This window comes from Lissotriton helveticus, chromosome 1_1 (assembly GCF_964261635.1).
Source record: "Lissotriton helveticus chromosome 1_1, aLisHel1.1, whole genome shotgun sequence".
Lineage (NCBI taxonomy): Eukaryota > Metazoa > Chordata > Amphibia > Caudata > Salamandridae > Lissotriton > Lissotriton helveticus.
In genome coordinates, this window is record NC_136057.1 from 254,100,256 (window position 1) to 254,111,975 (window position 11,720).

The window sequence follows — 11,720 nt, forward strand, 5'->3', positions numbered from 1 at the left end:
CATTGCTATTGCATAATGAACATAATCCAATGCCATCCATGATGTTTGTTTACAAAGTGGAATAAAAATTTAAACACAGACTACAGAAACATGATTGGACCCATGGGTACCTCTCTATGTAGCCTGGATGAAATAAAAAAAAAAAATACAAGTTGGGACCTCATAAAAGTACAGGCCTCCATCAATAATTTAATTCCAGGATTGAATACTGTAGTTAAAAAAAACTCAAATCAAACAAACACAAGTCTACATCATACTCACTCATACATTACACAAACTTACTTGAAAAAGAGAATTCCAAATCCAAAAGTCCTCAATAAATCCAAGAAAAATCAGTAATGCAGCCAAAACACACACAGAAAGTGATCCTTCCAGCTCAAAATCCAAAGGAAAGTGAGCACCACATGGACAAAGCACTGGGAGGAGCCTGGTGGACAGGAACAGGAAGTTGTAAACTCAAGGGCCCTTCCTCCTTCCTCCTTACTCTTCAAAACAAGAGTAGAAACAAAAAGAGGGCTCCTTTCCCCCAAAAAATACAGCCAAAGGTACAACTTTAAGGTTTTTTTTCATTTTTTTGCTAACCAAAATGGTAATTTATTATGGTTTTAACATGCTCGCGAGTTATTCTGTACAAGAATGCAGTTTCTGCGTGTTCGGCAACTCGATCTTACCAACAAGCATCCTCGCGCATCCTTATGACGCTATCGCGCATCCGAATGACGTTATCGCGTTCGCGCAGTCGCACGGCATTGTGCGAGAGTGTTTCCAAACATGGTGGCACACGCGACCAGGAAAAAGCTAACGCAGAACCAAGGTAAGCCATTGCCGCGCACGCGATAATGTTATTCAGCGCGCGAGAACTACGCTACGCACCGGATCGCGGAGTAATCGACAGCTTTGCAATCTCCGTAGAACGCGGAGTTGCCGAAACTCCGCAAGCTCCGCGAACGGAGCGTAGTTCTTCGCCCAGGGTTAGTGTGGTGTCCATTTGTGGTGTTGTCACTATATTACTGTGTGTTTTGAGTACAAACAAAAACTTTACTTATTGCCTTTGGGAAAAATCTGCCTGCGCATGACAAGCTACCCAGGAGGTGAGCAGGCATTATCTAAAGTGTATATTCCCCTCACCCTGACTAGAAGCAAGGGTGCCTATTTGGACAAAGGTACCTACCTCTGCCGACTAGATAAACCAATTTCTAACAACTATGAATTAATGCATTTTTATTTTTCATTGTGTTATAGAAAGAATTGTGGGCCCCTTCTAATACTCATGCAGCAGGTGTTCTCTAGTGCTCAATTGGGTGGACTGAGACTGCACATGTGGATACTGCTCACAAATAAGCTACTACATTGGATTAGTGAGAAAATGCTTAATCTACATCATTGGACTCCTCCCTCACCATGAGCCGACAGATCAATGCCTTTACCTCCACCTACTTCTAAATCCTCTGCATCCTCTGCAAGACCTTCAAGTGGATCCCCCCCAGGCCAGAAAGACCATCACCAACGCGCTCATTACAAGCAGACTGGACTACTGACACACCCTCTATGCCGAATCAACAAATCCCTACTACGCAAACTCCAGACCATCCAAAATACCATGGTCAGACTCATCCGCGGCATCCCATGGCATGAGCACATCAGCCAACACCTGAGAAACCTCCACTGGCTCCCCCTCAAGAAGAGAGCAACCTTCAAGCTACTCACCCAAGCCTACAAATCCCTCCACAACAGCAGACCCAAATTCCTCAGCGACAGAGTCTCCTTCCACGTAACCAGAAGGAACCTCCACTCCACCGACCTTGTCCTAGCAGAAACCCTGCACATTCGCAGAACTAAAGCGGGTGGAAAAGCCTTGGTCTACATTGCAGCCAAAGCCTGGAATGAGCTCCCAGCCAACATCAGACACTCCCCCACTCTGCACACCTTCAGGAGGAGCCTCAAGACCTGGCTCTTTGGCTGATCCGGAAATGCACCCCTCCACCCCCCAGCATTGGTGAGTAGTACTCATTAACCCCCCGATTGATTGATTGATTGTGTGAGCTGCATGCATGCGTATGTGCTTATGTGTGTGTGTGTGTGCGTACATACATAACCATGTGTAAGTGTCTGTGAGTGGAAATGCACACTCTAATGAACTAGCTGCTCTCGCTGCAGTTTTAGTTAGTGCTTCCTTTTAGTTTTATTTGAATATATCTATTTTTTCAATTGAGAGCATTTTGCTCACACTAAGTGGTGTTCATTTCTATTAACTTTGTTGTACATGTTTAAGAAAAAATGCAGCATTTTGATTGCCTGTTTCTGAAGTGTCTCCAGTTTTTACTCCTTCTTCCAAGTGGCCTCTAGCCCTGTCACAGCTCTCTTGTTACTCAATCACTTCCAATGTCTTTTATGGCCTCCATGACAATAAACCATAACATGGTGCATGCACAGCAGTAATTATCCACAGACCTGGTTGCTCCATGGCTATTTCGATAGTGTGGCTGCACCATCTCTCATAGCAGAGGGGGCACTGTTCCTTGCTGTTAGAACTGGGGGTCTCTAGTTGGCAGGGGTAGGTACCACTGTCCAAATAGGGACCCTTGCTTCTAGTCAGGGTAAGGAGGAAACCCTCTGAGATAACCCCTGCTCACCCTCAAGGTAGCTTGGCACGAACAGTCTAGGCTAACCAGAGGCAATGTGTAAAGTATTTCTACCAACACTCACAGTAACACAGTGAAAACACCACAAACTGACTCCAGAACAGTTTAGAAAAATAAAGGTATTTAATCTAAACCACACAAGACCAAAATGACAAAAATCCAAAATACACAGTTCAAGAATGTGGTTTCAAAAGAGTTCTTAAGGATGCGATAAAAATTCTTCAGGTTGCGATAAAATTCTTTAGGTTGCGATGAAAATAATCCACAGTTACGTGAAAAGTTCACAGTTGCGTCACGTTAGCTCACAGTACCTTTAAGTTGCGACAAAGTTCCAAAAGTAGAAGCTGGTGCAGTGGAAAACAAGCGATGCGTTGCTCCTGAGACCCTGGGGAGGAGTTTGCGACAGCCCCGCTGCAGCAGCGGGCGTGTTGCGACAAATCCGGTCTGTATGGGGAGGAAGGCCGCTTGTATGGATTCTGGTGCGTAGGTTCCGTAGGAAGTTTGTTCTTGCAAAGGCACGATGCGACGATCTTTGGAGGTGCGGCGATCTCCGGGGCGACGATGCGCGGACCAGCGGTGATCTTCTCTCTCGCAGCTCCTCGATGCGTTGGCTTCGGCGATGACTCTCGCAGTGACGTGATGCAGTCCGCAAGCAGGCGGTGAGGCGATCTCACCCACGACAGTGATGTTAGACTTCCCGCACAGATCGGGTGCGTCCCGCAAACAAAGGATGCGATGGTTGTGACAGCGGCAACAGGCGCTGCGACGATCTCGACCTTCGTAGCGGCGGGAATTTCCTCGCACTGTCGGGGATGCGCTCCGCAGTGAGCGATGCGATAACTTTTCTGTAGCAAAGTCTCTCAAGCTTTGTTTCCAGCTTCCCAACAGAGGTACAACTTCCAGAGGCACCACACATGGGTCAAGCACTCCAGGAAGGACAGAACTCTCTCAGTAGAGCTCAGGGGAAGCTGGGGGTGAAGTCCTTTTGCTCCTGGGACTTCAGAACAGGGAGCCAGCTCTTCTCAGGCCCTTGGATATTCCTTCAAGCAAGGGGACACAGCACAAGCAAAGTCCTTCCCCTCTCCTTGGCAGAAAAATAACAGCAGAGCAACAGCTTGACAATCTTCCTTCTTCAGTTTCAGCTTTCTCCTTGGCAGAGGTTCCTTCTTGATTCCAGGATGATCTAATTTTCTGTAGTCAGGGGTCCTGTACTTATACCCCTAAAAGTCTTTGTTCTCTTTGTGCAAGTGGGCCCTGACCTCGGTCTGAACCAGTTCTGGGTGTTCCTTGAGCACTTTGTTTTCCTGGCCGCTCCCTTCCTTTCAGAGAGAGGGGCAGGGTCGTCAGCCGCCCAGCAGGAGGTGGAGCCAGCATTGTGGAGGGAAAGCACAGCCCTGGAGCACTTTGTTGACATGATTCCTTCTCTCCTTTCACAGTGCAGGGCAGAGACATCAGACGCACCACAGGGGGTGGGGCAAGCACTCTGGGGGGCGGGTACAGTACTATTCAGGCTCAGGTGCTAACTCCTCCCACCACTCAAGTTGCAAATGCAGTCATTAAGCATAGGGCTGACTCAGCCAGCTCCTGGGGAATCCCCAGCTCCTGGGGAATCCCCAGCTCCTGGGGAATCCCCAGCCCCTGTCACTCTCAAACCAGACAGTCAATCCACAAACAGGTCAAGGCACACAGAAAGGTCAGACAAGAGAACAGCAACTTTCTAAAAGTGCTATTGTCAAACACAGGAGTTAAAAGCCATCTTTCCTAAAAGATGTGTTATTAAATTCTGAGTTCAGGGATACCAGACTTTTATGTCCTATCTTGCTTCTATGGGAAGATATGCTGGTAGCCACTGTAGCCAGCATCCCCCATGATAGCCTATGAAGCAAGATAGCCTTGCAGCAGTGAAAAACGAAAATGGCTATAATTCACTACCAGAGCATGTCACCTGCACAAGTGCATGCTCTACCTTTCACATACACTGCACCCTGCCCAAGGGGGCACCTTGGGCCTTCCATAGTGGTGACTAATGTGCACAGAAAGGGAAGGGTTAGGCGTGTTCAGTGGGGACATTGACCAGAAGGACATGGCAGTTGACAGACTGCACACAGGCACTGCGGTGGCAGGCCTGAGACACCATTTTAGGGCTACTCATGTGGGTTGCACAATCAGTGCTGCAGGCCCACTAGTAGCATTTGTCATCACCAGCCCTGGCACACTCGGTGCACTTTACTAGTGACTTCTTGGTAATACAAATATGCCAATCATGGATTACCAATTACTATACAATTTACACAGAGAGCATATGCACTTTAGCACTGATCAGCAGTGGTAAAGTGCGCAGAGTCCTATTGCCAACAGCCAGGGCCGGACTGAGAACCAAAACCGGCCCTGGCAATGTGCTCGGCTGGCCCCCTGGGGGTGCGACCGAGCTCTTTGTCGGGCCGGTTTTCGGCCGATTTTGTTACAGGGCCGCTTTTGCAGCTATGCTGCAAAAATGGCCCTGTAACAAAAACGCCCCCCTGGGCCCAAAACCGGCCCCCACCCTTGCGGCGCACCGAAGGATTGCACGGTGCCCGCAGCGGCCAGTCCGGGCCTGCCAACAGCCACGGGTCAGGAAAAATAAGGGAGGAAGAAGCAAAAAGTTTGAGGATGACCCTGCAAGAATGGCCAGTTCCAACACTTGAACAGCCTTTCAGCAGGATTTGTGGGTCCAAGCTTTTGCCACAGATCGCTATGTGAGCAGTCACCAGCAAACAAATGCTCTTGGAAATCAGGTCGCTTGAAACCTTTGAAAAGTCATATTCTTATTATATGTATGTTGGATTTTTGTTGTTTTGGTCTTGTTGAGTTTAGATAAAGATAGTTTATTGATCCTAAACTTGTGTGGAGGCCATTTGTGGTGTTGTCACTGTATTACTGTGTGTTTTGAGTACAAACACAACCTTTACACATGTCACTCTGTACTGATGTCACTCTGTAAGGTGTGCATTCATATTATAATTATTAAGGACTGTGACAAGGAAGAGGCACTCAAACAGAATGACGACCAGCGAGTGACAATGCCGCAGGACATCCATCCTGGATTAATAGACAAAAGAGGCAGGGTTACTTACTTTATCACTTTCGTGTAGAGCTGTATTTAGGCTCCCTTTGTGAGCCTTTCTGATAGGAATCTTGCAATACCACATCCAGTCCACAGATGGCAGCAACGTCCAAGGATGCTTGCAGGATCTTCCATAAAAAGCCAGAGCGACAGCCTTAAATAACCATTGCCAGATGGACAAATATGATTAATTTGCTCGCAAACACTCGGAGTTTGCAACTACGTTTCAATATGTAGCAATCCCATTTCACGAGTCCGTAAAGTTATGTTTTATTAAAAGATTGCATTCAATCACAAAGGACGTTGTTGATTCTTGCAACCCCCTCCACAACCCCACACCCATAGTCAATGTGATTTTATCCAATTGGTGTGAATGACAGTCAGCAATCCACCTAATGATCAGACTGCTCCCTCCTCCGAATTGTATAATCCGATCTATAAGTAAATAGGACAGTTTGCAAAATCCAATACTGGCCAAGTATAATTGTACATCTGGCCCATCTCACCGGAAAAAAATTGTTCTTTACTTTCTTATTTCATACAGATGTTCCTGGTTTATTATGCTTCCAATATCATAGAGTGTACCATGCGTAGACTTTGAAACCCACTTTGATAACACAGACAAATAAATAAGATGCATTTTAATGGGAAGCAGAGGCAAAGGGCCTCGAACTGCACCTCTCCCTGTTTAGGAAAATTCTCCCCTTCTTCAAACAAACCATTTGGTGACACTGTCACAAGTGTAGGTAATGACGAACGTGAAGTTCTGTTACATCTTATACACTTGGCTATACACATGCCATATATGATGCGGATACAATTATGCAAACAAGCTTACTGTGTCTTACCATACAAAAGCGTGATCATGTAAAACCACCTCTGATAAAACTTATGTAAGAACTTAAGTCCTTTGCACTGTATACCTAGCTAATTGCGGAGCTGGTCAAGAGCGCTGTAGTAACCAGATGCACACTATGGGGCATATTATCAAGGGTGGCGGTAGTGACTTATCGCCGCTTTAGCGTCTGTTTTGGCCGCTAAGCGGAGATAATTCTATCGCCCTATTAGCAAGCTGTCGCTAACAGCAGTTAGCGACAGCTTATAGGCGATAGCGAGCGGTATTTATCACTAATGACATGCAAAGTGGGCGTACCCAACCTGTTAGAGACTGAGAGCAGTCGCTAACGTCGCTATCGCCTATTAGCAAGGCAGGCGCAGCGATGCAAATATTCGCGCTAAGCGCGAATATCTCCAAAAACTAACACCTGCCCAGACCAGTTCTTAGCCATGTTATCCAATGGGAGGTGGAAAACATGGCTAAGAGCATTTCGTCGCTAATGCGTGAATATCGCTGTATTCCCAGCGATATTCACGCATTTCGCCGCTATCGCCTGAAAATTTATCGTTTTGGAGATAAACATTGCTAATAGCACGTTATCTCAGCAATAAATTCCGGCGATGCTCAGCGATAAAAAAAATCGTCGCTAAGCCTATTTAGCGATAAATATCGCTACTTGTTGGTAATATGCCCCTACATACCTTCGCGCCCACCGTCTTTGCACTCACGCATCCATCCATACACCAAATGAATCATTCTGGCATTCACCTTCTGACACACCCACAATAAACCATAAACAGACTTAATGACATATGCAAGATAAATTAACAGAAAATTACATTTCAAATAGAAAACATGGTACCCTCTAAACATGGTGGGCTTATGCTTGCATTAAGGAAACTAAACATAGGAGCAGGTGCATGTCTTGCTGTGTTGTGCGTAGCCTATTAATGCTTTAAAGGTTCCAGTGTGACGTCCATGTTTAGAACTAACGTACTTTCCATCTCAGAATGGTGAAAAAGTGATACACTATGGGTAACAATATTGGATAATAGCTGTTTTGCTTAGAGGAAGAGGACACACGGAATGTGGCGCGCTGCAGATGAAATGAATAGTAAGCAGGCAGCCCATTGGCATTATGTAGTATCTTCTGTATAAATTAAACTAAATAAAGGACAAGCAAAGAAATGAAAAGGCACTACAAAAAAGTTAAAACTATAGGACTGGCCAACCTGCCCTGACACTAAAATCCACTCATTTTCAGGTGATGTGCAAATATGATCAAGCTATAAAAAAGGTTTCTTCACAGATCAAGAGAGCCAATGACTGATGTGATTGAGCCATTACACCATGCAGTACACTGTCATGGATGGGGTCAGAGTGTAAATGACACTCAAACAGACCAATGGCAGAAGAGGGCTAACCCAAAAGCCCTCTGTGTATCTAATGGATAGAGATGTAAATATGAATAGGTATTATTGATTGAGTTGTTTTTATTATAATGTGCTTGCAGACAGCTAATGTAGGGTTTCCAAGGAAATTCTAGCAAGAATGATTACAGTGAAAATAGTCCAGCTGTAGAGTTTTTTGAAAGGGTAACCAACTTTCAAATTCTTACCTACAAATGTAATCTATGAGATTTCATGTAACAAAACACAGTGCAAAAACAATCCACCATAAAGGCCTATTGGCTTAACCGATATGTTAGATAGCAAATAAGTCAGGGTTACTGCCTTTGCTGTAACTTTTCACAGTACGCATATCAGACCTTTAGTATGAGAAAGTGCATCACCTTTGGTACCAGTAATTGAAAGACATCGAAGCGGGGCTTCCATCTACATCCATACTATTCCTCACACCATCAGCCATGGCCGGTGGTGGGAGTACCTGCAGGGCAGTGACGTGGGGAGGGGGAGGGGCAGGGTGGGGGTTAGTAATGCATGGATTACGGAGTTTAAATAGGTAAGTAAACATATAAATAAATAAAACGAATTTCGTTGCATGCACTGCATCACCAAATGCGATGCAGTGCGCGCAACGAAATTCGTTTTATTTATTTATATGTTTACTTACCTGTTAAACTCCGTAATCCATACATTACTACCCCCCACCCTGCCCCTCCCCACGTCACCACCCTGCAGGTACTCCCACCACTGGCCGTGGCTGCGCACAATGCCAGCCCCGTAGGGGTCAAGAGTTGTGTTGTGTGTTCCAATCTGTCGTACAGTCCATGACATTTTAAAGCACTTCTTAAAAAGTCTTTTAGGCGGGGCGTGGCCAGCAGCCGGAGATGGCGGCAGCTTGAGAGGAGAGCTCCGTGATTGAAGCGGCCTCCTAAACTATCCGATAACTTATCCGTCCACAAAATTTCCCAGGCGGGAAGGCGACGAAGCCCAGGACCGGGCGGCAGCATCCTAGATTACCGGGACTTCGATCCGTGGTCAGGAACTCCAGTGTTGGCCGATACTTGTGTGGACCTGTGAACAGCATCCGGACCGGGGAGTGTGCTGCACCGCAAGGCGGACAGGAAGTTCATAGATCCGGGCGGAGGGGGACCGGAAGCGCTCGCCTGTGCCTGGCGGCGACGGAGAAGAACCCTCGGCACCTTTGTAGCACCGCCGGAATTTCGTAGCGCGCCCCACCGAGTTGAGAAGAAGCGCGGCCCTGACAGCCTGCCGGGCCGGAAGGGGGCGCGTAGAGCGGAGACACCGAGACGAGGGGCCGCCATCTTAGGGTCGCACAGACGGCCCTGCCACGACCGCATCAGCTCCGGCTCCGCGATCGAACTGCAGAGTTGGGCCAGGAGTGACTTTTCACCGCCAGGCAGCGCATACTATACTGCCGGGGCTCCTCCACTGACTGGGGGCCCACAGCGCCGTCATAAGCCCGGTCGGATACCGGAACCCATTGAGCCTCTGCCCTGGACTGCTCCGGAGTGCTGGGGGTCATCCTCACAGCCCTTGCTCCACGGCTTTGGGCCGATTTATTTGCCAGTAACGCGGGCCCTCAGATTTCACCAGGAGTGCCTGACGGGTGACTCGACGGTCGCAGGGCAGTGGCGGCACATGAGACACTGCTGTGGGGGTACCTCCACAGTGCCGGGGGAGACTATTGAAACACCCGCCCCACAACTGAGCCAGGCAGCTTTGTTCCATTGTTCCCACTGAACGCTGAGGTAACGGCGACACAGTGGGGGGGCCCTGAAAGGCGTAGTGCCGCCGGTTATTATATGGACTAGTGAGAATTCACAGAGACCTGGTGGTGATGGTATACTGCGCCCCGTGATTGACCGGAGAGTGAAGCGGCCCGGACGGCGTCAGGTGTGGGTGCAGTCATACAGGCGCCCTGAATTGGGGGTGTGGGACACCGACTACATACACGTTGGGTGAGCACCACTGTTGAGATGGCCGGCAGGGGACCAAAGGCTGGAGCATCGCAGTCCCGCCTTGACCGTTTTGCGTATGAGAAGCCCGTTTCCTCCCCCCCAGACGCCAAATCACAGCAAAGCAAGTCTGCGGACGCGGCGGGGGGCAAGAAGGCGACCCAGGACGATGTCATGCGGGCCCTCACGCAGGTACAGGCCACAGTTGGGTCCATCTCAGCCGAAATCACGCTAATAAGAGCGGACTTCCATAAGATGTCGGAGAAAGTGAATAACATGGAAGTGGTGACCAAGTCTTTGGTGGAAGATGTGTCAGAACTGCAGATTGGTATGGAACGCGTCTCGAGGGAAAATAAGGAACTGCGAGAAAAGCTCGATGATCAGGAAGGGCGCTCGAGGCGGAACAACATCCGTATACTAGGTGTGCCGGAATCGGAGGACACGAGAGCAATGGACCTGTATGTGGAGGATTTAATCAAGCAGAAACTACAGCCTAAGGGGCTCTCCGCCTTCTTCACAGTAGAAAGGGCTCACAGGGTCCCTGGCGGACGCCGGAAAACGGGCACTAATCCCAGGCCGATCATAGCAAGACTCTTTAATTTCAGGGATCGTGACGCCATCCTGCAGGCAGCGAGAACTTCGCCCCCTATTAGGATCCAGAACTCTACGTTGGCCTTTTTTCCGGACTATACAGCCGAGGTCGCACGGAGGAGAAGAACCTTTTTCGAAGTGAAGAAGGAACTGAGAGCTAGGGACATCTCGTACTCAATGCTTTTTCCGGCCAAGCTTCGGATTGTGGCAGACAATAAAACATGGTTTTTTGATTCCCCGGAGATGGCGCAGGAAAGGCTGGAGGGGTGGAGGCAGGTGGACCCCCCGCGTCGCTCTAACAGGCAGACCAAGCACCGTAATGCAGGATCCCGGCAGGGCTCACAACCCACCGGGGAGGATGCGGAGGCGCTCTCCCCTTTGACTGATCATCAGGAGGAGGGTGCTGATGAAGACCAGTGATTCGCTGATGCTGTATGGCTGACCTGACTGCAATGCTGACCGGCAATGCCGCCTTGGACACTGGGCTGAGGGCCTCCGCGGCCGAGGATGGGGGCCGCTGATACCGGAGCGTCCTTCACCCCAGCGAGCAAGTACTATGTTTTGGGGGGGGATCAGGCACTCTGCTGAGTTGGGGGGGCGGGCAGTTTTGAGTCCGTTGAGCAGGGGGGCAGGGAGGGGGGGAGTTGGGGGTAGGATGTGTTACTGGTTTTTAATTGCTACACAGGGTCAGGAACAGTACAGTAGGTTACGAGTGCGTAGAATGGTGGTATTGCAACAAAGAGTACATGTTCACTCCACAAGCTGTTTAATGCGATGCGGACGTCGGCTGACTTACCGCTCATTTAGACATGATAGGGGGGGACGCTAACATGGGGCGGGCATCGCCTTTGAGCCTACTGTCTTGGAATGTTAGGGGCCTGGGTGACAAGATAAAGCGTGGGTTGGTCTTACAGAGCATAAGGAGGTTAGCTCCAGCCTTGGTCCTATTGCAGGAAACCCATCTGACTGGCACAGCGACACGGGCCCTAGACAGGAAAGGCTACAGCATGATTGTTCACTCTGAGTTTACTAAAGGGTCCCGAGGTACGGGGATATTAATGCACCGCTCGTCCAGGTTTATAACCCAATCCGTCAGCGTCGACACACAGGGACGCTTTGCGGCGATACATGGGCAGTGGGAGGGGAGGCCGCTCAATGTGGTCT